Genomic DNA, 23,264 nt, shown 5'->3' on the forward strand with positions numbered 1-23,264 from the left:
TCCCATCTGGCTATAATTGGGAGAGATACTCACTAATGGAAGACAGGAAGTAGTATTAATCTGATTTCTACAGGACCAGGGGGCTTTTTATTGGTTGAGCCTAAGTTGGGCCATAGAACTCCAGTCACTGCCATGAAATTCTGAAAATCATTGAATAGCAACTCTCAGTGTACATGAAGCAGAAGTCCCATTGCCAGGTAATAGAGGTCTTTGGCTTGTGCCTATGAGCTTTCATTGGAGAGGAGAGAATAGTGTCAATATCCATGCAAATGGGAACAGCAGAAGCACAAGTTATAAAACTTAATTAAAAAGAAACTCTGCCAAAAATTTACAGTGACTATGCATATACCATGACCCAGAAACTCAATAAAAATGTGTACATGTGTTTAAAAAACCGTACTGAAATGTTTGTGTTAGCAGTATTCAAAATAGCCACACACTGGAGATCACTCAAATGCCCAGAAAATGTAGAAGAGATAAATTAATTATTGCACATTCATGCAGTGTAATACTATTAAGCAATAAGATTGAACTACAACCGTGGGCTGTAGTTAAATGACTCTCCAAAATACAGTGTTGAGTGAAGAAATCTAGACACAGAAGATACATACTGTTTAATTCCACTTATACAAAGTAGAAAGGAAGGAAATTTTTTGTGACTCTTGGAGTGGAAGAGACGAATTTCAAAGACATTAGCAATATTTCTTATCTGATTTGACTATTGGCTACATGGGTATTGACGTATAATACATTCTCCAAATGTATTACATGTTAATAAAAGTTTAAAAATCAATTTTTCATTGTCACAAAGAAAGAATGGTTATTTTCAATAATTCATATTAAAAACAAAATCTAAGGAAGTTCCATTGTGACACAGAGCATTGTAAGACAAGGACTATGTAATATACGGAAGAGGAATTAGAAACAAAAAGAAGACTCGGAGGAAATAAAAGGGAGGGAAATCCACTTATGAATGGCACAAACCATGTTTCTTTGCCACACGTCTGTGGAAAGGGTTACTCCATACCATAGAATGGAATAATTAAAGACTCATTATCTATATGGTGTGTTTTATTTTTAGCTGGTTGCCTCAAAAGTTACGTTACCTATCAAGGAAATGGCTTAGTGTTTGCTTCCCATTATGTAGCTTAGGTATTCTCAATTATCCCTCTGTTCTTTATAATGTGTTGTGTGGATCACTCTTTCATATAGTATCAAAGAATTGCAAAATAATACTTTTGTGCATAGAGTTCTACAATATGATTAAAAGCAACCAATTCAGGAAAACATGCTAATTAACAGATCAAACACTTAACGAAAGGAATTCTCGCCTGGCCTTACTCTGTCTCACAAATGTGCCTGGCAACGTAATAGACACTTGATAGGTTCTGATACGACTAGAGCACAGATCACAAGAAAGGTCCAAACATACACCAAACACATAGCTGAAAAGTAAAGTTGAAAAAAAATTCATGGTCTGTGCTTGGTAGAATGGATTATCTCAACCTACTACTACTTGTTGGAAATATCTAACTTAAAGTCAAATAGCTAATTGTAGACATAAAAAAGTTGCGTCTCCATATTTGGTTTTCAGTTGATTCAATGGAGAACAATTTTAGTTTTGAATCCATAAAGTTGAAAACTCTTCCTTTTTGAAAATGCTTAAAAAGGCTTTTCTGCCACAAGCAACTCTTTCTACATGCCATATTTTATACTAGTTAGAGCCATTATTTGAGTTTACTTAAAATATAAGGATATGAATTTAGCTAAATAAATGAGTAGGGGTATGCTAGTTGCAAGTTAACTAGGATGGATCAATGTTCATGATAAGGAAATTTGAAAAGCGTCAACTGCCATATTGATACATACACATCAGCATATACTTTGTACTCAAAGATCCAGAAAAGGTAGAGTGACAAAGATAAATTGCACTATACATTACTTTCTGCTATTGATTATTTTCACTATTTACAACTTGTGGTATTTTGGGTAACAATGAGACATTCTTGTATACCACATGAACAATTTTGAAAACAATGAGTAAATTATTATAGCTTTAACATTTTCTCATTGAACTTGTCAATTTAGAGACACTATCCTGAAACCAGCTCTATGGAAAGATGTTATAATGTAAAGGAAGTTAAATGAGCAAGAAGTAATACAACGTTAGTTCAAATATGTCCCAATTTTTCAAAATAGTGATATATTACACATCAAAACAGTTTGTAAAGCTATATCTGAAAAAATCAGCAATAGTAGTTTTCTGTAGATATTAAATTTTACCATCGTAAATATGGTGTAGAGAATTATAGTTCAGAGTAACTTGAATTGGAATCATGGTGCTTCCACTTAAAAACTGGTTGGCTTTTGTTAAACATTTCACTTCTTTGTTTTTCTGTTTTTTCATAAGTCTAGTGAATATAATAATGGGCTCTCTTTTTGCAGGGTTTTGTAGAGTAGTCAATAATTTTAAAAAAGTACTTAGAATGCCAAAATTATTCAATAAGGTTTAGTTATTATTTTACTAATATTTTATCTTAGCTAGTATTTCAAACTTCAAGATCTTTCATTTTTAATTTAATATGCTATTGATGGTGTTCAACAAAATTTTACCTATGTTTTACAAAAATAATATATTTTCTTTTTTTTTATTATACTTTAGGTTTTAGGGTACATGTGCACAATGTGCATGTTTGTTACATATGTATCCATGTGCCATGTTGATTTCCTGAACCCATTAACTTGTCATTTAGCATTAGGTATATCTCCTAATGCTGTCCCTCCCCCCTCCCCCCACCCCACAACAGTCCCCGGAGTGTGATGTTCCCCTTCCTGTGTCCATGAGTTCTCACTGTTCAATTCCCACCTATGAGTGAGAACATGCGGTGTTTGGTTTTTTGTCCTTGTGATAGTTTACTGAGAATGATGTTTTCCAGTTTCATCCATGTCCCTACAAAGGACATGAACTCATCCTTTTTTATGGCTGCATAGTATTCCACGGTGTATATGTGCCACATTTTCTTAATCCAGTCTATTGTTGTTGGACATTTGGGTTGGTTCCAAGTCTTTGCTATTGTGAATAGTGCCGCAATAAACATATGTGTGCATGTGTCTTTATAGCAGCATGATTTATAGTCCTTTGGGTATATACCCAGTAATGGGATGGCTGGGTCAAATGGTATTTCTAGTTCTAGATCCCTGAGGAATCGCCACACTGACTTCCACAATGGTTGAACTAGTTTACAGTCCCACCAACAGTGTAAAAGTGTTCCTATTTCTCCACATCCTCTCCAGCACATGTTGTTTCCTGATTTTTTAATGATGGCCATTCTAACTGGTGTGAGATGTTATCTCACTGTGGTTTTGATTTGCATTTCTCTGATGGCCAGTGATGATGAGCATTTCTTCATGTGTTTTTTGGCTGCATGAATGTCTTCTTTTGAGAAGTGTCTGTTCATGTCCTTCGCCCACTTTTTGATGGGGTTGTTTGTTTTTTTCTTGTAAATTTGTTTGAGTTCATTGTAGATTCTGGATATTAGCCCTTTGTCAGATGAGTAGGTTGCAAAAATTTTCTCCCATTCTGTAGGTTGCCTGTTCACACTGATGGTAGTTTCTTTTGCTGTGCAGAAGCTCTTTAATTGGATCCCATTTGTCAATTTTGGCTTTTGTTGCCATTGCTTTTGGAGTTTTAGACATGAAGTCCTTGCCCACGCCTATGTCCTGAATGGTATTGCCTAGGTTTTCTTGTAGGATTTTAATGGTTTTAGGTCTAACATTTAAGTCTTTAATCCATCTTGAATTAATTTTTGTATAAGGGATAAGGAAGGGATCCAGTTTCAGCTTTCTATATATGGCTAGCCAGTTTTCCCAGCACCATTTATTAAATAGGGAATCCTTTCTCCATTTCTTGTTTTTGTCAGGTTTGTCAAAGATCAGATAGTTGTAGATATGCGGCATCATTTCTGAGGGCTCTGTTCTGTTCCATTGATCTATGTCTCTGTTGTGGTACCAGTACCATGCTGTTTTGGTTACTGTAGCCTTGTAGTATAGTTTGAAGTCAGGTAGCGTGATGCCTCCAGCTTTGTTCTTTTGGCTTAGGATTGACTTGGCGATGCGGGCTCTTTTTTGGTTCCATATGAACTTTAAAGTAGTTTTTTCCAATTCTGTGAAGAAAGTCATTGGTAGCTTGATGGGGATGCCATTGAATCTATAAATTACCTTGGGCAGTATGGCCATTTTCACGATATTGATTCTTCCAATCCATGAGCATGGAATGTTCTTCCATTTGTTTGTATCCTCTTTTATTTCATTGAGCAGTGGTTTGTAGTTCTTGAAGAGGTCCTTCATGTCCCTTGTAAGTTGGATTCCTAGGTATTTTATTCTCTTTGAAGCAATTGTGAATGTGAGTTCACTCATGATTTGGCTCTCTGTCTGTCTGTGATTGGTGTACAAGAATGCTTGTGATTTTTGTACATTGATTTTGTATCCTGAGACTTTGCTGAAGTTGCTAATCAGCTTAAGGAGATTTTGGGCTGAGACAATGGTGTTTTCTAGATATACAATCATGTCATCTGCAAACAGGGACAATTTGACTTCCTCTTTTCCTAACTGAATACCCTTTATTTCCTTCTCCTGCCTGATTGCTCTGGCCAGAACTTCCAACACTATGTTGAATAGGAGCGGTGAGAGAGGGCATCCCTGTCTTGTGCCAGTTTTCAGAGGGAATGCTTCCAGTTTTTGACCATTCAGTATGATATTGGCTGTGGGTTTGTCGTAGATAGCTCTTATTATTTTGAGATACGTCCCATCAATACCTAATTTATTGAGAGTTTTTAGCATGAAGGGTTGTTGAATTTTGTCAAAGGCCTTTTCTGCATCTATTGAGATAAACATGTGGTTTTTGTCTTTGGTTCTGTTTATATGCTGGATTACATTTATTGATTTGTGTATGTTGAACCAGCCTTGCATCCCAGGGATGAAGCCCACTTGATTATGGTGGATAAGCTTTTTGATGTGCTGCTGGATTCGGTTTGCCAGTATTTTATTGAGGATTTTTGCATCAATGTTCATCAAGGATATTGGTCTGAAATTCTCTTTTTTGGTTATGTCTCTGCCAGGCTTTGGTATCAGGACGATGCTCGCTTCATAAAATGTGTTAGGGAGGATTCCCTCTTTTTCTATCGATTGGAATAGTTTCAGAAGGAATGGTACCAGTTCCTCCTTTTACCTCTGGTAGAATTCGGCTGTGAATCCATCAGGACCTGGACTCTTTTTGGTTGGTAAGCTATTGATTATTGCCACAATTTCAGAACCTGTTATTGGTCTATTCAGAGATTCAACTTCTTCCTGATTTAGTCTTGGGAGGGTGTATTTGTCGAGGAATTTATCCATTTCTTCTAGATTTTCTAGTTTATTTGCATAGAGGTGTTTGTAGTATTCTCTTATGGTAGATTGTATTTCTGTGGGATCGGTGGTGATATCCCCTTTTTCATTTTTTATTGCATCTATTTGATTCTTCTCTCTTTTCTTCTTTATTCGTCTTGCTAGCGGTCTATCAATTTTGTTGATCTTTTCAAATAACCAGCTCCTGGATTCATTAATTTTTTGAAGGGTTTTTTGTGTCTCTATTTCCTTCAGTTCTGCTCTGATTTTAGTTATTTCTAGCCTTCTGCTAGCTTTTGAATGTGTTTGCTCTTGCTTTTCTAGTTCTTTTAATTGTGATGTTAGGGTGTCAGTTTTGGATCTTTCCTGCTTTCTCTTGTGGGCATTTAGTGCTATAAATTTCCCTCTACACACTGCTTTGAACGTGTCCAAGAGATTCTGGTATGTTGTGTCTTTGTTCTCGTTGGTTTCAAAGAACATCTTTATTTCTGCCTTCATTTCATTATGTACCCAGTAGTCATTCAGGAGCAGGTTGTTCAGTTTCCATGTACTTGAGCGGTCTTGAGTGAATTTCTTAATCCTGAGTTCTAGTTTGATTGCACTGTGGTCTGAGAGAGAGCTTGTTATAATTACTGTTCTTTTACATTTGCTGAGGAGAGCTTTACTTCCAACGATGTGGTCAATTTTGGAATAGGTGTGGTGTGGTGCTGAAAAAAATGTATATTCTGTTGATTTGGGGTGGAGAATTCTGTAGATGTCTATTAGGTCCACTTTATGTAGAGCTGAGTTCAATTCCTGGATATCCTTGTTAACTTTCTGTCTCATTGATCTGTCTAATGTTGACAGTGGGGTGTTAAAATCTCCCATTATTATTGTGTGGGAGTTTAAGTCCCTTTGTAGGTCACTCAGGACTTGCTTTATGAATCTGGGTGCTCCTGTGTTGGCTGCATATATATTTAGGATAGTTAGCTCTTCTTTTTGAATTGATCCCTTTACCATTATGTAATGGCCTTCTTTGTCTCTTTTGATCTTTGTTGGTTTAAAGTCTATTTTATCAGAGACTAGGATTGCAACCCCTGCCTTTTTTTGTTTTCCATTTACTTGATAGATCTTCCTCCATCCCTTTATTTTGAGTCTATTTGTGTCTCTGCACGTGAGATGGGTTTCCTGAATACAGCACACTGATGGGTCCTGACTCCTTATCCAGTTTGCTGGTCTATGTCTTTTAACTGGAGCATTTAGCCCATTTACATTTAACGTGAATATTGTTATGTGTGAATCTGATCCTGTCATTATGATGTTAGTTGGTTACTTTGCTCGTTAGTTGCTGCAGTTTCTTCCTAGCCTGGATGGTCTTTACAATTTGGCGTGTTTTTGCAGGGGCTGGTACCGGTTGTTCCTTTCCATATTTAGTACTTCCTTCAGGAGCTCTTTTAGGGCAGGCCTGGTGGTGACAAAATCACTCAGCGTTTGCTTGTCTGTAAAGTATTTTATTTCTCCTTCACTTATGAAGCTTAGTTTGGCTGGATAGGAAATTCTGGCCTGAAAATTCTTTTCTTTAAGAATGTTGAATATTGGCCCCCACTCTGTTCTGGCTTGTAGAGTTTCTGCCGAGAGATCAGCTCTTAGTCTGATGGGCTTCCCTTTGTGGGTAACCCGACCTTTCTCACTGGCTGCCCTTAACATTTTTTCCTTCATTTCAACTTTGGTGAATCTGACAATTATGTGTCTTGGAGTTGCTCTTCTCGAGGAGTATCTTTGTGGCATTCTCTGTATTTCCTGAATCTGAATGTTGGCCTGCCTTGCTACATTGGGGAAGGTCTCCTGGATAATGTCTTGCAGAGTGTTTTCCAACTTGGTTCCATTCTCCCCATCATTTTCAGGTACACCAATCAGACGTAGGTTTGGTCTTTTCACATAGTCCCAAATTTCTTGGAGGCTTTGTTCATTTCTTTTTATTCTTTTTTCTCTAAACTTCCCTTCTCTCTTCATTTCATTCATTTCATCTTCCATCAGCGATACCCTTTCTTCCAGTTGATCGCATCTGCTACTGAGACTTCTGCAATCTTCGCGTAGTTCCCGATACTTGGCTTTCAGCTCCATTAGCTCCTTTAAGCCCTTCTCTCCATTGGTTATTCTAGTTATCCAGTCTTCTAATTTTTTTTTCAAAGTTTTTAACTTCTTTGCTATTGTTTTGAATTTCCTCTCGTAGCTCAGAGTAGTTTGATCGTCTGAAGCCTTCTTCTCTCAACTCGTCAAAGTCATCCTCCATCCAGCTTTGTTCTGTTGCTGGTGAGGAACTGTGTTCCTTTGGAGGATGAGAGGTGCTCTGTTTTTTAGAGTTTCCAGTTTTTCTGCTCTGTTTTTTCCCCATCTTTGTGGTTTTATCTACTTTTTGTCTTTGATGATGGTGATGTACAGATGCGTTTTTGGTGTGGATGTCCTTTCTGTTTGTTAGTTTTCCTTCTACCAGACGGGACCCTCAGCTGCAGGTCTGTTGGAGTTTGCTAGAGGTCCACTCCAGACCCTGTTTGGCTGGGTGTCAGCAGTGGTGGCTGCAGAACAGCGGATTTTCGTGAGACCACAAATTCAGCTGTCTGATAGTTCCTCTGGAAGTTTTGTCTCAGAGGAGTACCTGGCCGAGTGAGGTGTCATTCTGTCCCTACTGGGGGGGTGCCTCCCAGTTAGGCTGCTCAGGGGTGAGGGACCCACTTTAGAAGGCAGTCTGTCCGTTCTCAGATCTCCAGCTGTGTGCTGGGAGAACCACTACTCACTTCAAAGCTGTCAGTCAGACAGGGACATTTAAGTGTGAGGAGGTTCCTGCTGACTTTTTGTTTGTCTGTGTCCTGCCCCCAGAGGTGGAGCCTACAGAGGCAGGCTGGCCTCCTTGAGCTGTGATGGGCTCCACCCAGTTCGAGCTTCCTGGCTGCTTTGTTTACCTAAGCAAGCCTGGGCAATGGCGGGCGGCCCTCCCCCAGCGTTGCTGCCGCCTTGCAGCTTGATCTCAGACTGCTGTGCTAGCCATCAGTGAGACTCCGTGGGCATAGGACCCTCCGAGCCAGGTGCGGGACACAATCTCCTAGTGTGCCATTTTCCAGGCCCGTTGGAAAAGCGCAGTATTAGGATGGGACTGACCCGATATTCCAGGTGCCATCTGTTACCCCTTTCTTTGACTAGGAAAGGGAACTACTTGACCCCTTGTGCTTCCCCAGTGAGGCAATGCCTCGCCCTGCTTCGGCTCGCGCACAGTGCGCTTCTCCGACTGTCCTGCACCCACTGTTTGGCACTCCCTAGTGAGATGAAACCAGTACCTCAAGCAGAAATGCAGAAATCACCCGTCTTCTGTGTCGCTGGGGCTGGGAGCTGGAGACCGGAGCTGTTCTTATTCGGCCATCTTGGCTCCACCCCCCAAAAACAAAATATTTTCTAAATGCTTCACGATTTTAAAATAAAGCAAAATATTTAAAAAATTGATTAAAGGAAGTGAGACAAAAAAGTAAAAAGCTGTCTGAAAATTTTAAAATTACTGTAGTTATATATATTTAATATGCAGTATTTGGTATTCAGCTTATTAACTGATATCCGTCCTTAAGAGTTAATAATTGATCTGAACTCTCAACAGTAGTAAAACTGCACTGTGTGGTAAAGCCACATGCAAGTTCCATGAAAATTTTACCAACCAAGTGAATAACTTTACAGAATACATAGACACAGTGATTTATACCAGTAATCTCTTTAAAGTGAGGTTTTGCTAGGAAACTATGCCATTTTCTTGACAAGCTCACATCTTGTTATTGAGTATCACTGGAATGGGGCAGAGCACATGTGGGATGGAGCGGGAGTAAGTGCTTGTGCATTTTTGCTTCCTCACTGGCTCCTCTCCCTCCACCGTGAGATCATACCTGGGTTAGTGTGCTAAAGAATGAGAGATTAGAACACAGGTGAATACTTTCAGCTGAGGGCAAACTATGTCAACCAATGTCTGCCTGACCCACCAGCTGAAAACCGATGCATGTGTAAGATCCACTGCTCCCAGCTCAGATAGGCAGAACCAGTTAACTAATCTATAGACATTTGAAAAATAATAAGTGATTGTTTTAAGCTATTAAATTTGGAGGTGGTATGTTATAAAAAGTTATGGCAGTGATAACTAACAGATGCTCTATCATACTAGGATGGCATGATAAAGATATGTGGGACAGTAACTGGCTAGGGATAAAGGGATGAGTGAACCTTATATTTTTAAAGGAAGGGAATATACACACATATACAGAGAGAGATAATAATAGACTTGCTTATTTAATTGTATACTAATTATCTTATCCAAGACAGGCAGGGGAAGTGCTGTACAATGTCTTGAATAGAAAGCAGAGAATAGGATCAGCCCAAGTGGATAGTGTTGAACCCCACAAGAATGGATATAAGTTTATCTAGTAAGTGATTACATTGGAAAAATGGTTCCGAAGACAGGTTTTTTTTCACACTCTAACCTATCGGGAGCACATGGAAATTCTCTTCTGGCACATAATTTTTAGAGTTGTTAATGGAAATTTAGGACATAACACGCGTTAAAATGCCTTGTCTACTAGTGTCCAAAATAAGTTGGGTGCTTTGTGTGTTTCTTGTGTCCCTTCAATGTCTATATAAACTTCTTAAGAGCCTCAGCATTCTGAAATTCAGATAATGACCAGTAAAACACAACCTTTATTTCTTCTAAGCCTGAAAGCTACACATTGTTTTAGTTAATTCTTAATTTCTTCCAAAGTATAAATTTTGTAGAGATGTTGATATCCTTTAATCCAGTATTTAGGAAGTATGCCATTTAATTTTATGTAAGTTGCATAGTTTATTTTTTCAGACTGTTTTTTCAAGAAATTCCATTTCCTAAAAAATACCCATGGGAGCCTTGGATAAGGATGAAAATGCTAAATTATATGCATAAAATACAAAATTAAAAATCAGTGACGTTTTTCAAGTTACATAAACTTGTCTTCCATTTGTAGTAGGTGTTTCGTGTTACTATTAGCTGGATGAGTAGTAATACCAGTTAAAGTCCTCACGTTCCACATTTCCAAGTGATACAGGGCAAAGTATTTTGCCATCATGGACTTCAGATTTCATAAAGAAAGTGCTTCCATTTCTCTTATTAAATGAATTCTCTGAACTCCTAAAATGTATAAACTTTATGAGTATGTGGAACATGAGCCTCCCTCTCTGCCTTCTGCTTTCAGAATGATGTCAGTGCTTGAAAACGGAAAACAGTTCAGTGTCTTTAGGGGTTCCTGATCCAACAATTACTTATTCCATTCATCTTCTATAGAAGCATTTCTGATGATGTTTGAATTTGACTTTCAGTCTGAGCCAAATGTATATGGCTTTTTTTTCTGCTTAGTATTCATTATCACACTTACTCTTGAAATTATAAAAAACTGTTGTGAAGCAAACAGATGTGAGTAAGTTACCTCAAATCTTTTCATGCGTCAGCATCCATGACTGTGGAAGAGGCAGCAGTTTATTTTCGCATGAAATATGTCAAGTTTCTGTAGTCAAACTATACAAAGCTGGGCTGCACCTAATTATTGGTATAAATTACATAAGGCATCTAAACAGTGATAATTTAGAAGACTCAAAGCACTGCTATTCACTTAAATCCGAAGAGGATCTGACTGGACACATGTATCTCTGACAAAAAGTCCGAGTGCCATGTAGATGTTTATGTTGGCTTTCCTTGATTCTCGGCCAGTAACTTCTGTGAGGTCCGATAAGGCAAGCAATGAATTCTCTCTTAGCCTCATCTTCTTCATTTGTAAAATTGTTAAATATTTTGCAGGACTTCTTCATACTCAGACTTTAATTGTGGTTGGCTTAGAACTCTTTCTCTTTCAACATTGTCTTCATTTCTCCACCGTTTTACTAAACCTTAGTCGTGATTGTTGATATGTCCTCAAGTATCATATACGCACCAGGTTCCTTGGAGGTGGTAGAGTGTAGTGAATAGTCAAACAGGTTCTGGGTTTAAATCCTGCATCTTCTGCTTCCTAGCTGTGTGATTTGGGTCAGGCTAGTTGCTATCTGAGCCTCATTTTCCTCATCTGATTGTTTTAAAGACAAAATAGTATATAAGACAAAAGAGATAAACAATATGTGAAAATATTCCAGCCTCTGACACATCGAAATTCTCAAGAAATATTTACTGTTCTCAGAACAATATTCTATTCTATTCACAATAACAATTGTTAAAATTTTTATGCCTGTTCTAAGCTAAAATCTCTACAAGTCCAAGGGTTAATCAAGAAACATTAAATGTCCCCCAAATAATTATTTCTATTTAACATACTTTAATTTTAAAACAGTTTTAGGTTCACAGCAAAACTGAGCATTGAAGTGTAAAAGCTTTAAGATAATTTTTTGCCCTTTCAGTATTTAATTTATTTTATTTAGACCTGATTAATTATAAAATTATTTTTCCTTAGCCATGGGAATTCAATATTACGTTATAAAGATATTTCAACTGGAAAGCGTTTTTTATTTTTTTATTTTTTTTGAGACGGAGTCTGGCTCTGTCGCCCAGGCTGGAGTGCAGGGGCACGATTTCGGCTCACTGCAAGCTCCGCCTCCCAGGTTCACCCTGTTCTCCTGCCTCAGCCTCCCTAGTAGCTGGGACTACAGGCGCCTGCCACCATGCCTGGCTAATTTTTTGTATTTTTAGTAGAGACGATATTTCACCATGTTAGCCAGGATGGTCTCGATCTCCTGACCTCGTGATCCATCCACCTCGGGCTCCCAAAGTTAATTTTTGAATATATTTCAGATTTTGCTCTAGCATATTTAATGAGATATTAATGTTACTATACAATCTAAATTTTGGCATATCATTTTATATCCCTCAGCATTTAAAAATCCTTTGTCATTATAGCTTGTACTCTCTGTCTTTTAATAGTGAACTTAATCTATTCATACTAAATATGATTTTGACATATATGGATATATTTCTGCATCTTTAATAAAATTTCACTGTATTTTTACTTCTTTACTTTTTTCGTTTGTTTTCTGCTTTTCATTGACTTGATTGCATATTTTTCGGGGGTGTGTTGTTTGTATATTTCCTTTTCTATTTAATCTGTGTCGCTTTTCATTGCTCTTTAGTTATTAAATGTTGAATAAAGTGCATTAGCACTAATGAAGCACAAGGTTGCATTAACAAAGTACAACTTGAATCAATCATCTCCTTCTACCTGAACAATTTAAGGGCTATAGAAAATTTAAGATATGATCATCTCTTCCAGTTTTTATGTTATTGCAACTTGTAAATATAATTATATTTTGTTTTTTAAGTTCCAAGCTAAATAGTCATTATCCTTAATGTTATTATTGCTGTTACTTTGGTTATTGATTATTTAGATACACCAACGTGTTTTCAAGTTTCTGTATAACTCAGTGCCACTTAGATCTCACTCTTTTCTTCTCATTGAAGCTTATGTTTTGGTGCTCTTTGGTATGTAAACTCAATCATTTATTTGAATGTGTGTGTGTGTGTCTGTGGCAGGGTCTCAGGCTTTCACCCAGGCTGCAGTGCTGTGGTGCAATCATGGTTCACTGCAGCCTTGACTTTCTGGGCTCAAGGAGGTCTCCCACCTCAGCCTCCTGGGTAACTGGGACTACAGGCATTTGCCACCACGCCCACCCCAGGATAATTGTTTGTATTTTTAGTAGAAATGAAGTTTCGCCATCTTGTCCAGGCTGGTCTTGAACTCTTGAGCTCAAGCAGTCTGCTCTCCCCAGCCTCCCAAAGTGCTGAGATTACAGGCATGAACAACCATGGCTGTCCTGAAAATTATCTTATTTTATATATCTTACTCTTAATAATTTAGAAAGGTTTAAAATAATAGATTGATGGATATTTTCTCTTAGCACTTTGAAGAGTTTAAAATCATAGGTTGATGGAAATTTTCTCTTAGCACTATTGTCTTTTATAATTTCAAGATACTTTCATTTTAAATTATGAGTGGAAAACAGAAATTACCTAAAAGGGCACAATTACTAGACTGACAATATTATGGGTTGAATTGTGTACCTTCAGCAAATAATGAGGCGGTAATTCCAGTAGCTGTGAATGTGACCTTGTATGGAAATACAGCCTTTGTAGATGACCAAGTCAGGATGAGGTCATTAGGATGGGTCCAATCCAATATGACTCTGTCCTTTCAAAAAGGAGAAATGTGGACACAGGGAAAGATAGGCATACAGAGAAGGCGATGTGAAGACACAGGAAGAATGCCATTGATAAGCCAAGCGATATGGTCTGGCTTAGCTCCCGTAACTCCCATGTGTTGTGGGAGGGATCTGGGGGAGGTAATTGAATCATGGTTGTAGCTTCCATAACTCCCATATGTTGTGGGAGGGACCTGGTGAGAGATCATTGAATCACGGTGTTTTTTTCCCCATGCTGTTCTTGTGATGGTGAATGAGTCTCACAAGATCTGTTGGTTTGATAAGGGGTCTCCTCTTTGCTTGGTTCTCATTCTCTCTTGCCTGCCGCCATGTGAAATGAGCCTTTCATCTTCTGCCATGACTATGAGGCCTTCCCAGCACATGGAACTGTGAGTTCAGTAAACCTCTTTTTCTGTATAAATTACCCAGTCTCTGGTATGTCTTCATGAGCAGCAGGAGAACAGACTAAAACACCAAGAAACACCCAAAGCTGCAAGACATTAGGAGAGAGACTTCTCTGGAAAGCTTTTTCCTTTTGGCTCTCAGAAAGAGCCACCTTTTCAACACCATGATTTTAGACTTTTACCCTCCAGAACTCTGAGACAGTACACTTCTGATTAAGCCACCCACTGTGCGCTGTTTTGTTAGGGCAGTCCCAGGAAAGTACTACAGCTACAAATCGTAAACAGAAACAAGAGCCAGGAGAAACCAGAACCTTCAACCCTCCATGTAGTACTCTATCCTTTCTTTCTGGAGGTTTTCAGAAGGCATTTCAAGGATTCAGCAGGGGGTTGGTAGACCATGCTGGGCCCACTGTGTCCCATTCCTGCCAGATTCCTGCAGGAACTGCACGGTTTACTAGGTTACACTTTCTGTTTATGGCTTCTCAGGATGCACACTTGACCCTATGCCCTCTCTTAATCCTGGCAGCCCCCCATACTCTGCCTAAATAAATACCAGTGGACATAACTACCAACATGCCAAAGTCCTCAACATCTCATATTCCATGCAAGAATACGTAGAGAGGCTCTTTATACTGTCATAGATTATACCAGCCGGGTATCCAAGTGATGTCAACAGGGCCCCAGTGTTTTTAGACATTTTAATAAAAATTCCTTTTTAAAAAATCAGATTTTGCTATAAAGTCATGCTTATAATCCCTATGTTCTTTTCTTGACAGTATGTTTTTCCAAAAGAATCCTCAGCCATCCACATAAAAACAGTTTCCATATATGCGAACTGGAAATTTTTATAACTGGTAGAAACAGACTAAAAACTGGACTTTCAAAAAATACAGTTGGCCTTTCATGTGTACAAGCTCCACATTCACAGATTCAACCAACTATGGATAGAAAATACAGTATTCCCAGATTGGGCAGCCCAAGGATGCAGAGGGCTCAGTTTTAATTTTCCCAGGTTATACAGGACCAATGTTGGAATTTTAGCATTTCTGGATTTTGGCATCCATCAGGGTTCTAGAACTATTCCCTCATGGGGAACGTGGAAGCACTGTATATACCAATGGCAAATAAGCAGTGAAAATTTGCTTAACGCCACTAGTCATTAGGAAAACGCAATTAAAACTGCAATGAGATGCCCTATACAGCTACTAGGATGGCTATAATAAAATCACAGAAGACGGAGTACTGATGAGGATATGTAGAAACATCAGTGGTATAGTTGCTTTGGAAAACAATAGGGAAGTTTCTTTTAAATTTAAATATACATTTATCACATGACTCAACTATCAATTCCTGGATGTTTACCCAAGAGAAATAAAAGCATATTCATACAGAGACCCATTTGCTAATGTTTATAGCAACTTTATTTGCATGGCCTTAAACTAGAAATAATCCAGAGGCCCATGTATTAGTAAAGGTATAATCAAATGGAACACTAGTTTGCGATAAAAAAAATACAATATAGACATATGTAACAGCATGAATAAATCTCCAACGCATTAAGTAAACTCAATAAAAAACAATCAAGGCTACATAGTATATGATTCAATTTTTGTGACATTATTTAATAGCCAAAACTGTAGCCACCCAAATCTGAGTGGGGTAGACAGGGGCTAGGTGTCAGGTTGGGGGTGAGGACTGATTACTAAGGGGCACTAGGTAACATAGTACTTTAGGTTGCTGTAACAGAATATCATAGACTGGGTAGTTTATAAACAACCAAAATTTATTTTTCACAGTTTTGGAGACTAGAAGTTCAAATTCAAGTTACTGACAGATTCAGTGCCTGGTAATGACTCACTTCCTGATTCAGAGGTGGCTGTCATTCTTTGGTCTCCTCACATTGTAGAAGGACGGGATATCTCCAGGGTCTCTTATAAAAAGCACTATCTCCTTTGATTAAGTCTCTGTTCTTATGACCTAATCACCCTCCATAGCCTCCAACTCCCAATACCGTTATATTGGGTATTAGATTTCAGCATAAAATTTCAGAAGAATATAAAAATTGAATCTATAGAAGAAGGGAATTTTTAGGATGAAATGTCTCCATTGAAGTGGTTGTTACACTACTGTAAACATTTGTCAAAAATCATCAAAATGAACACTTAGAAAATGCTGTTATATATAATTATCGTTTGGTTGTGTCCCTCCAAAAGGCATGTGTTGGAACATAATCCAATGAACCACTGTTGGGAGGTGGGGCCCAATGGGAGGTGTTTAGGTCATGAAGGCAGAAGCCTTGTGAACAGATTCATGCTGATTTAAAATAACTTAAGGCTGGGAGTTCAATCTCTTGCTGTCTCACCTTCCACCATGAGATGACACAGAAAGAAGGTCCTCACCAGACACTTGCCTTTGCATCTTGGATTTTCCAGTTTCCAGAACCATGAAGAATCTCTACAAATTGCCCAGTCTCTTATATTCCATTATAGCAGCACAGACTGAATGGAACTATACATGCATTGCATTTGAATGAATATTAGTAAGAAATTAAACTTTCACCACAATAAAGGAATCTTTGAATGAGCACTGGGTCCCTCTGAGCAAGGACATGGACAGATGTTATGTAAGAGAAAGGACTGGATCAGAACTTTGAGAGCAGAAAGCATCAAATATTCTACAGCTTGAGCCTTCTGTAATGGTAGCAGTAGGAATTGAAGATTCCTATGTTTTTCTTATCTTACATGGTGAATTGGACTCCACTAATGGAGGGGCTTAAGATATGAGCAGCCATTTATTTTGTATAAACAGTTGTGCAAAATGAATGTGCCAATAAACCATAATAAAATAAATTGGGAGAGCTTCAAATCTAATCCACCTTTTAGGAAGTCTATGATGGATAGACTTGACCTACAGAATCTAGGCACACTTTTGATAAGCCAATAATTTCCTCTCTATATAGATACCCCTAATTCAGGCTTCAGGGGCTAAAAAGTGTTTCCAGAGTTGCAACAAAATGATCAATACTTGAACAATATAACACACACTACAAGATTCCTTACTTTGAATGTTGAATATGTGTAGATATAGAGATACTAACTGAAGAAATTAAAGTTTGGCAGCTTTTGAAAATGTAGTCATTCAAATATGTAAGGCATTGTTTGATGACACAACCAAAAATAAAGTTTTCATATTTCTTTATTCAGTATTTTACATAATCTAGGGAGATATAAATTTCTGGGAAACAACAAAATAAATGTTCGCTTAGGAAACAAGACTCCCAGACTTAAACATCGTTACAAAAATACATATGTGACCAGCTATGTTTGGTTTCTCCACTGTCTTTTGGTTACACTCTAATTTTTCCAGCTTGAAGAATCTTGTCCTTACGCAATTTTAGACATCCAATACAGAGGTAATATTTATTTATTCAGTATTTGTCACTTTGAGAGTACTATGTTTTCTCAGATCTGAATCATCAAGTTGTTCTTGAATATTATACATTTCATTTTCAGGGTAGAATAAACTTTGTACTGATTATATTTGAATTTGTTACTTGAAGTGGAAATTGTAAGTGATAGCAGAAAGCCTGAGTGCTTTGAAATGAGGAATACTGGATAGTGAAATATTGGTTTAAATTCTGGATCTTCCAGTGATAGCTGCCATCAAGGACACAATTTCTTATCATTTTTAGCTTTAAATCACTCAATTTGGACATAGAAATAATAAACACATTTTACAAAGTTATGCTGGTGTGATGAGATCAGCATTCAGTAAAGGGAAGCTGATACGACTGTCAGTCAACGGATTCATCTAGCTATTTACCTACCCTTCTTTTGTTTTCCTCTCTGCAGCCAAAAGATTTAAGTTCAAATTCTGGATTGATGGTTTATTACATCTGTGATTTTAGCAAGTTATGTATTTTGCAGTCTAAAATTTCACACTTATAAAGTATGATATTAACATTAAAGAGTCTATAAGAATCTAGTTTAGTGCCTGAAATATAGTAGGTGCTCATTTAATGACAGCTACTGCTATTTTAACTTTTAGACATCACTATTACTACAAAACTGGCTTTGATATTTTACCTTTCTAAAATCTATTTTTTTGCTTCCTAAAATGCAGACTGTCCTGCATCCAAACTATATTGGAAATTAAATATTTTAATGGAAAATAAAAATCACACACAGGTCAAGTAAGTTATAGTGGTTTTGAACAAAAGGCATACAATTTCTTTTTAAAAAAATATAAAAAGTATTAAAACTATGTTCAACACGAATATACTTATATGTGTATTATATACATGCTGGAAATATCACTTTTTAAGGGACTACATAGCAGCTACATGTTTTGATAATTGACATTATTCAGCAAATTTTTCTAATACATGAAGTATGTCAAATGATGAGTTCAGTATAACATTTTTATCTGCATTGCTTTGTTACTTTTGTGCATTACTATTAAATGCATTGTTATATGTTGCTGTAAGTTGTATTATTGCATATTAAAATCATTCTTAGATAAAATAAAAATCAACAAGGTCATTTGCACAGCTCGAGAAAATGTTTTTATCATACAGAGATTACGCATTTTTCTTTTAGCACTTTTTTTTGCATGAAATCAATTATTTCAGGTTTTTTTTTTTAAAAAAAACAGCTTCCAGGTAAAGTAAATATTTTCACTTTTAGCTACACATGGATATCCTCCATTATTTATGTTGTCATATACTTATCTTAGTAAAAGGTTTGACTAAAAATAACTGCTTATCCAAAGTGTACTTATGTTAAATGTAGATATATTTTGAGTAAATAAAAAGCAGGTATTTTTTTCAGAGATAATCTTAAAAATGCTTTTTCATGAATCTGGAAGTTAAATAGCTGGAAATGAAATCCAGAAGTAAATGATACCACTTGTAAACATACCTCTGACATTAGGAGTATACAGGAAATTATGACAAGTGTCTGTTATCATAGATAAGTAAGGGTATCCCATGGGTAACTAAAAATGAGCATATTTAATGGGAGCCAAGTTTCGTATTTTTAAAAGACATGGAGAAATTTATTTCATAAGAAAAATCTGTTTAAAATGGAAAATCTTTGTAAAAAAACTACTCTTTTTAAAATCCTTTGCTAATGGCCTTCTTGAACTTTATCTTAATGTATATAAGAATTCTTCAAAAATCACATTATATAATTAATTAAGGATTTTAGAGAAAATTAGAAAGATACTGCAATATGTCAACAATGTTTAAAACTGATGTTAAATAAGTCTGGGCGCAGTGCCTCACTCCTGTAATCCCAGCACTTTTGTAGGCGGGTCACCTGAGGTCAGGAGTTCAAGATCCGCTTGGCCAACATGGTGATACCCCAACTCCACTAAAAATATGCAAATTACCTGTGTGTGGTGGTGGATACCTCTAGTTACAACTACTCTGGGAGGCTGAGGCAGGAGAATTGCTTGAACCTGGGAGGTGGAGGTTACAGTGAGCCGAGATCGCGCCACTGCACTCCAGCCTGAGAGACAGAGCAAGACTGTTAAAAAAAAAAAAAGAAAAAAATATCGCTGCTAAATACGTTTCTGGTTATTACTAATTTCTATTTGTGATGGTCTAGTTTGTGCTTTTCTTTTTTAATAAAGACTTGTTTTTTAAAAGAAAGCACAGTGATCTGGATGATGTCTTATGGTAAAGCCTTGGGGTAAACTCCAAAGGGTAAGTATTAGCAGTGTCGATGCCACCTCATTACAGTAACCACAATACCACATTTAAAGTGAAAAAAAAATCAGACTTTTGTGAAGTGTCTTGCAAATTCAAATCCTTTCTATGATGGCAAATAAAACAGGAATTTGGAGCACCAAACTTGCCCCTTCCTCTGCAATAAACTAAACACAAAAGTTTCAAACATGTTTTAGAATGAATTCCTAATTTTATACATCAAATGACCACCCTCTCATCACATTGAATACCTATGGTAAGAAATTAGAATTCTCTCTCTCGTCCTTCCTTGTTAGTGTAGGGTAGAAGGGATTTTTTTTTTCTCATCCATCACTAGGTTCATGGCTGAAGCACCTATAACAAAAGACAGTTTAACAACAGAAAAGTGTACATATTTATTTAATGTAAATTTTATGTGACATGTGGACCTTCAGAAATGAAGACCCAAAGAAATGGCGAAATCTATGTATATTTATGCTTAGGTTGGATGGGGAGTAGACAGTCATGAGGAAGCATGATTGAACAGAAGGAGTATGATCTAATGGTAATAAGCTGGGGGAACTTAGCAAGGCCTGTTTGTTCATATTATTTTCTGTGTCCCAGTGTGACATTCCTTGTCTCCAGATATGAGGCACATGAGGCTCTTATCACATACTTCAGAGGAAGATCAGATTTTTTTTTTTTTTTTTTTTGAGACAGTGTCTCCTCTGTCGCCCAGGCTGGAGGGCAGTGGCGTGATCTCCGCTCACTGCAAGCTGCACCTCCCGGGTTCACACCGTTTTCCTGCCTCAGCCTCCCGAGTAGCTGGGACTACAGGCACTGCCACCACACCCGGATAATTTTTTGTATTTTTAGTAGAGACGAGGTTTCACCGTGTTAGCCAGGATGGTCTCGATCTCCTGACCTCGTGATCCACCCACCTCGGCCTCCCAAAGTGCTGGGATTACAGGAGTGAGCCACCGCACCCAGCTGAAGATCAGATTCTTTTACAGCTTGCTTCAGAGAAGAAGGATTGGAGAAGGTCAGAGACCTTTGTCCTTTGTGATTTTCTCAAATGTGAAGGTGCCATCTTCTGGGGTAGCACGTTCTGAACCCAATGCTCTGGGGTAGCGTGTTTTTATTTGTAGAATATCAAGAGAATGGTGTTGCATCTTTCAGAAAACCCAGTCTAGAAAATCTTAGGAATGAAATATACACCCTAATTTTATACATTTTTCTAATTTCTATTTATGGTTAATATTTGAAGAAACATTCCCTCATGCATATATAGTTTTAGTTTAATGTAAGTGGATAAGATACATAATAGTGCTGGTTGCAAAGATTTTGTGTTCCAGAAGAGTTCAATAATATTTTCCTTAAAGGTTGGCTTGTAAGAAGAAAATTTATTTCCAACATTTTAATCTTTGACTCTGCATTAGCCATTTTCAAGTAGATAAATTAATTTTTTTCACTTGAGTTATTTACCGAAAATTCGTGAACTTAATTGCTGAAAAGCTTCAGCTTTTGCTGTTTTTTTTTTCGCTAATCAGTGATTCAGTGATTACTATTTCTTTTCTATTTTCTTTATATGTACTGTAATTTCTCAATGGCATTCAAAAAACCCTGGAAAGCACATTGAAAGTGGAATTATTTGAGCTGGACATATACTTGTGCATTAAAAAATTCTCCAAATATGTCTTTAAAACTTAATTAAAAATGTCAACTTAGAAACTTAATGTGCCTGGGTCTTAGTCCAGAGGACAGTGGTATCAGCTGAAACAGGAAGATAATGGAAGGGGATTTGAACTTTATGATAAGGACTCCTGGTCAGTTTAAGAAAGACAATGACAGGATCAGAATATACGTTACTGCCTGCTGTGTATATGCAGCAATAGCGGTTATACCTGGTTCTTTGTCTCCAAATCAGAGCACAGGCCCAACAAGAACAATCCTCGGTCCACTTATGAGGGAGTCTTATCCACTCAGTTGGAGGGATGGTTTCCCTGCATATTGCTGCAAACTTCCTGTCACTGCACCAGAGGTTTAGAATTAGCATTAATGACCTTCAAAGAGCTTAATTTCCCCAGAGTCATTGAACACAGCTAGTTGGCCCTACTAGGCTGAAAGCCATATGGCATCAATTGTAAATGTTTTGCTACCATTTCCCAAAATAACCACCTGCCTGATTTACTGTTTGCTGGATGCTCACCTTGAATGTGAATATGTCCACATAATTTTTTTCTTTAAATTAAGAAATGTAGATTAAAATTATGATTCATTTTATCCTATTAAGATGTTGAAGGGGGATGCTGAAGAAGATTCAAATTGTCAGTTTTGTATAAATCCACTTGTTGGAGAAAAGTGTTGAAATGAAATTAACAAAACCATCATATAAATATAAACGTGTAGATTGTTAAAATTACAGTTTTAGGAAATTTGCAACATAAAGTACAAGGTAAATAAATATCTCATTTTGAACTCACATATTTAGTACAAAATATTGCCCAAAATCCATCCTAGGGCCTGGGGATATTTAGAAAAGAGAAGACCCCCAGAGCTATAAATCATTAAAAAACCAGATAGCTTAACTTCAAAATGCATTTTATTTTTCTTAATCTTGGGTTTCAAGATAAAACCTTGAAGAAAACTGTAGAAGCCTTTACTCTTAGCCATAAAATAGACTCCATTTCCCCCCCTTTCCTACCATGTATACTCCCTTCACATTTATCTAATTGTATGCTGTCGTCTATATGCCTTCTTAGAAGTTGCAGGGGCTAATCTTGAGTCTGACAAAGGAAGCTTGGAGACTCAGCTGCAAAATTCCCAAGATTACTGCAAGGTGGCTGGCTAGTCAACAACCCCGCCATTGTTGAGATGCTGCCAGCTCGTGATTCAGGAGGACTGAGACACAAAATAGCCACCAGAGCAAAACACACAGACACTGTACTCAGCACAATTCTTGCGCGCCTTCCTTATCAATTTTTCCACACTTAAACCCCTACCCTCACCCCCAAAATTGAAGTGGTTGATTTGAATGGGAATCCGGCCACATCCCCTTTACTAGTTTTGTTTAGTAAAATCCCTTTCTTTCTACCAGACCTCACTCTTGTGAATTGGACTCTGCAAGTGGTAAGCATTCAGATCTGTATTCAGTTACAACGAAGTGATCTCTCTGCAATGGATACAGAAAAGATAGGTTCAAGGGGAAATATAGGGGAAGAGGGAGGGGGAACTTAAATATTGGGGATAAATGAATTTGGGATAATTAAAAGCAGACGTAGAGAAAATTCTGAAGGGACACTGGTAATAGTGTATATGGAGACATTGTGCTCCTCAATGGAAATGTTGAGGGTACAATATTGTTTCCATGCATCTCCCTTTCAGCAATTCAGCCCAGTGACTTGATGCAATGACATCACCCGTTCTCTTCTGAGGAAAAAGTTTTAGACATTCAAAGACCAGTTGTTCAATGTAGCCGAGATTCTTTAATTTCTATTTCAGCTAATTAGTAGCAATACAAACTCTTGCCAAACAAGAAATGTGAATTCTTAAAGATTAAATTTTATTTTCTCTCTATC

Source organism: Symphalangus syndactylus, chromosome 12 (assembly GCF_028878055.3).
Source record: "Symphalangus syndactylus isolate Jambi chromosome 12, NHGRI_mSymSyn1-v2.1_pri, whole genome shotgun sequence".
NCBI classification, from domain to species: Eukaryota; Metazoa; Chordata; class Mammalia; order Primates; family Hylobatidae; genus Symphalangus; species Symphalangus syndactylus.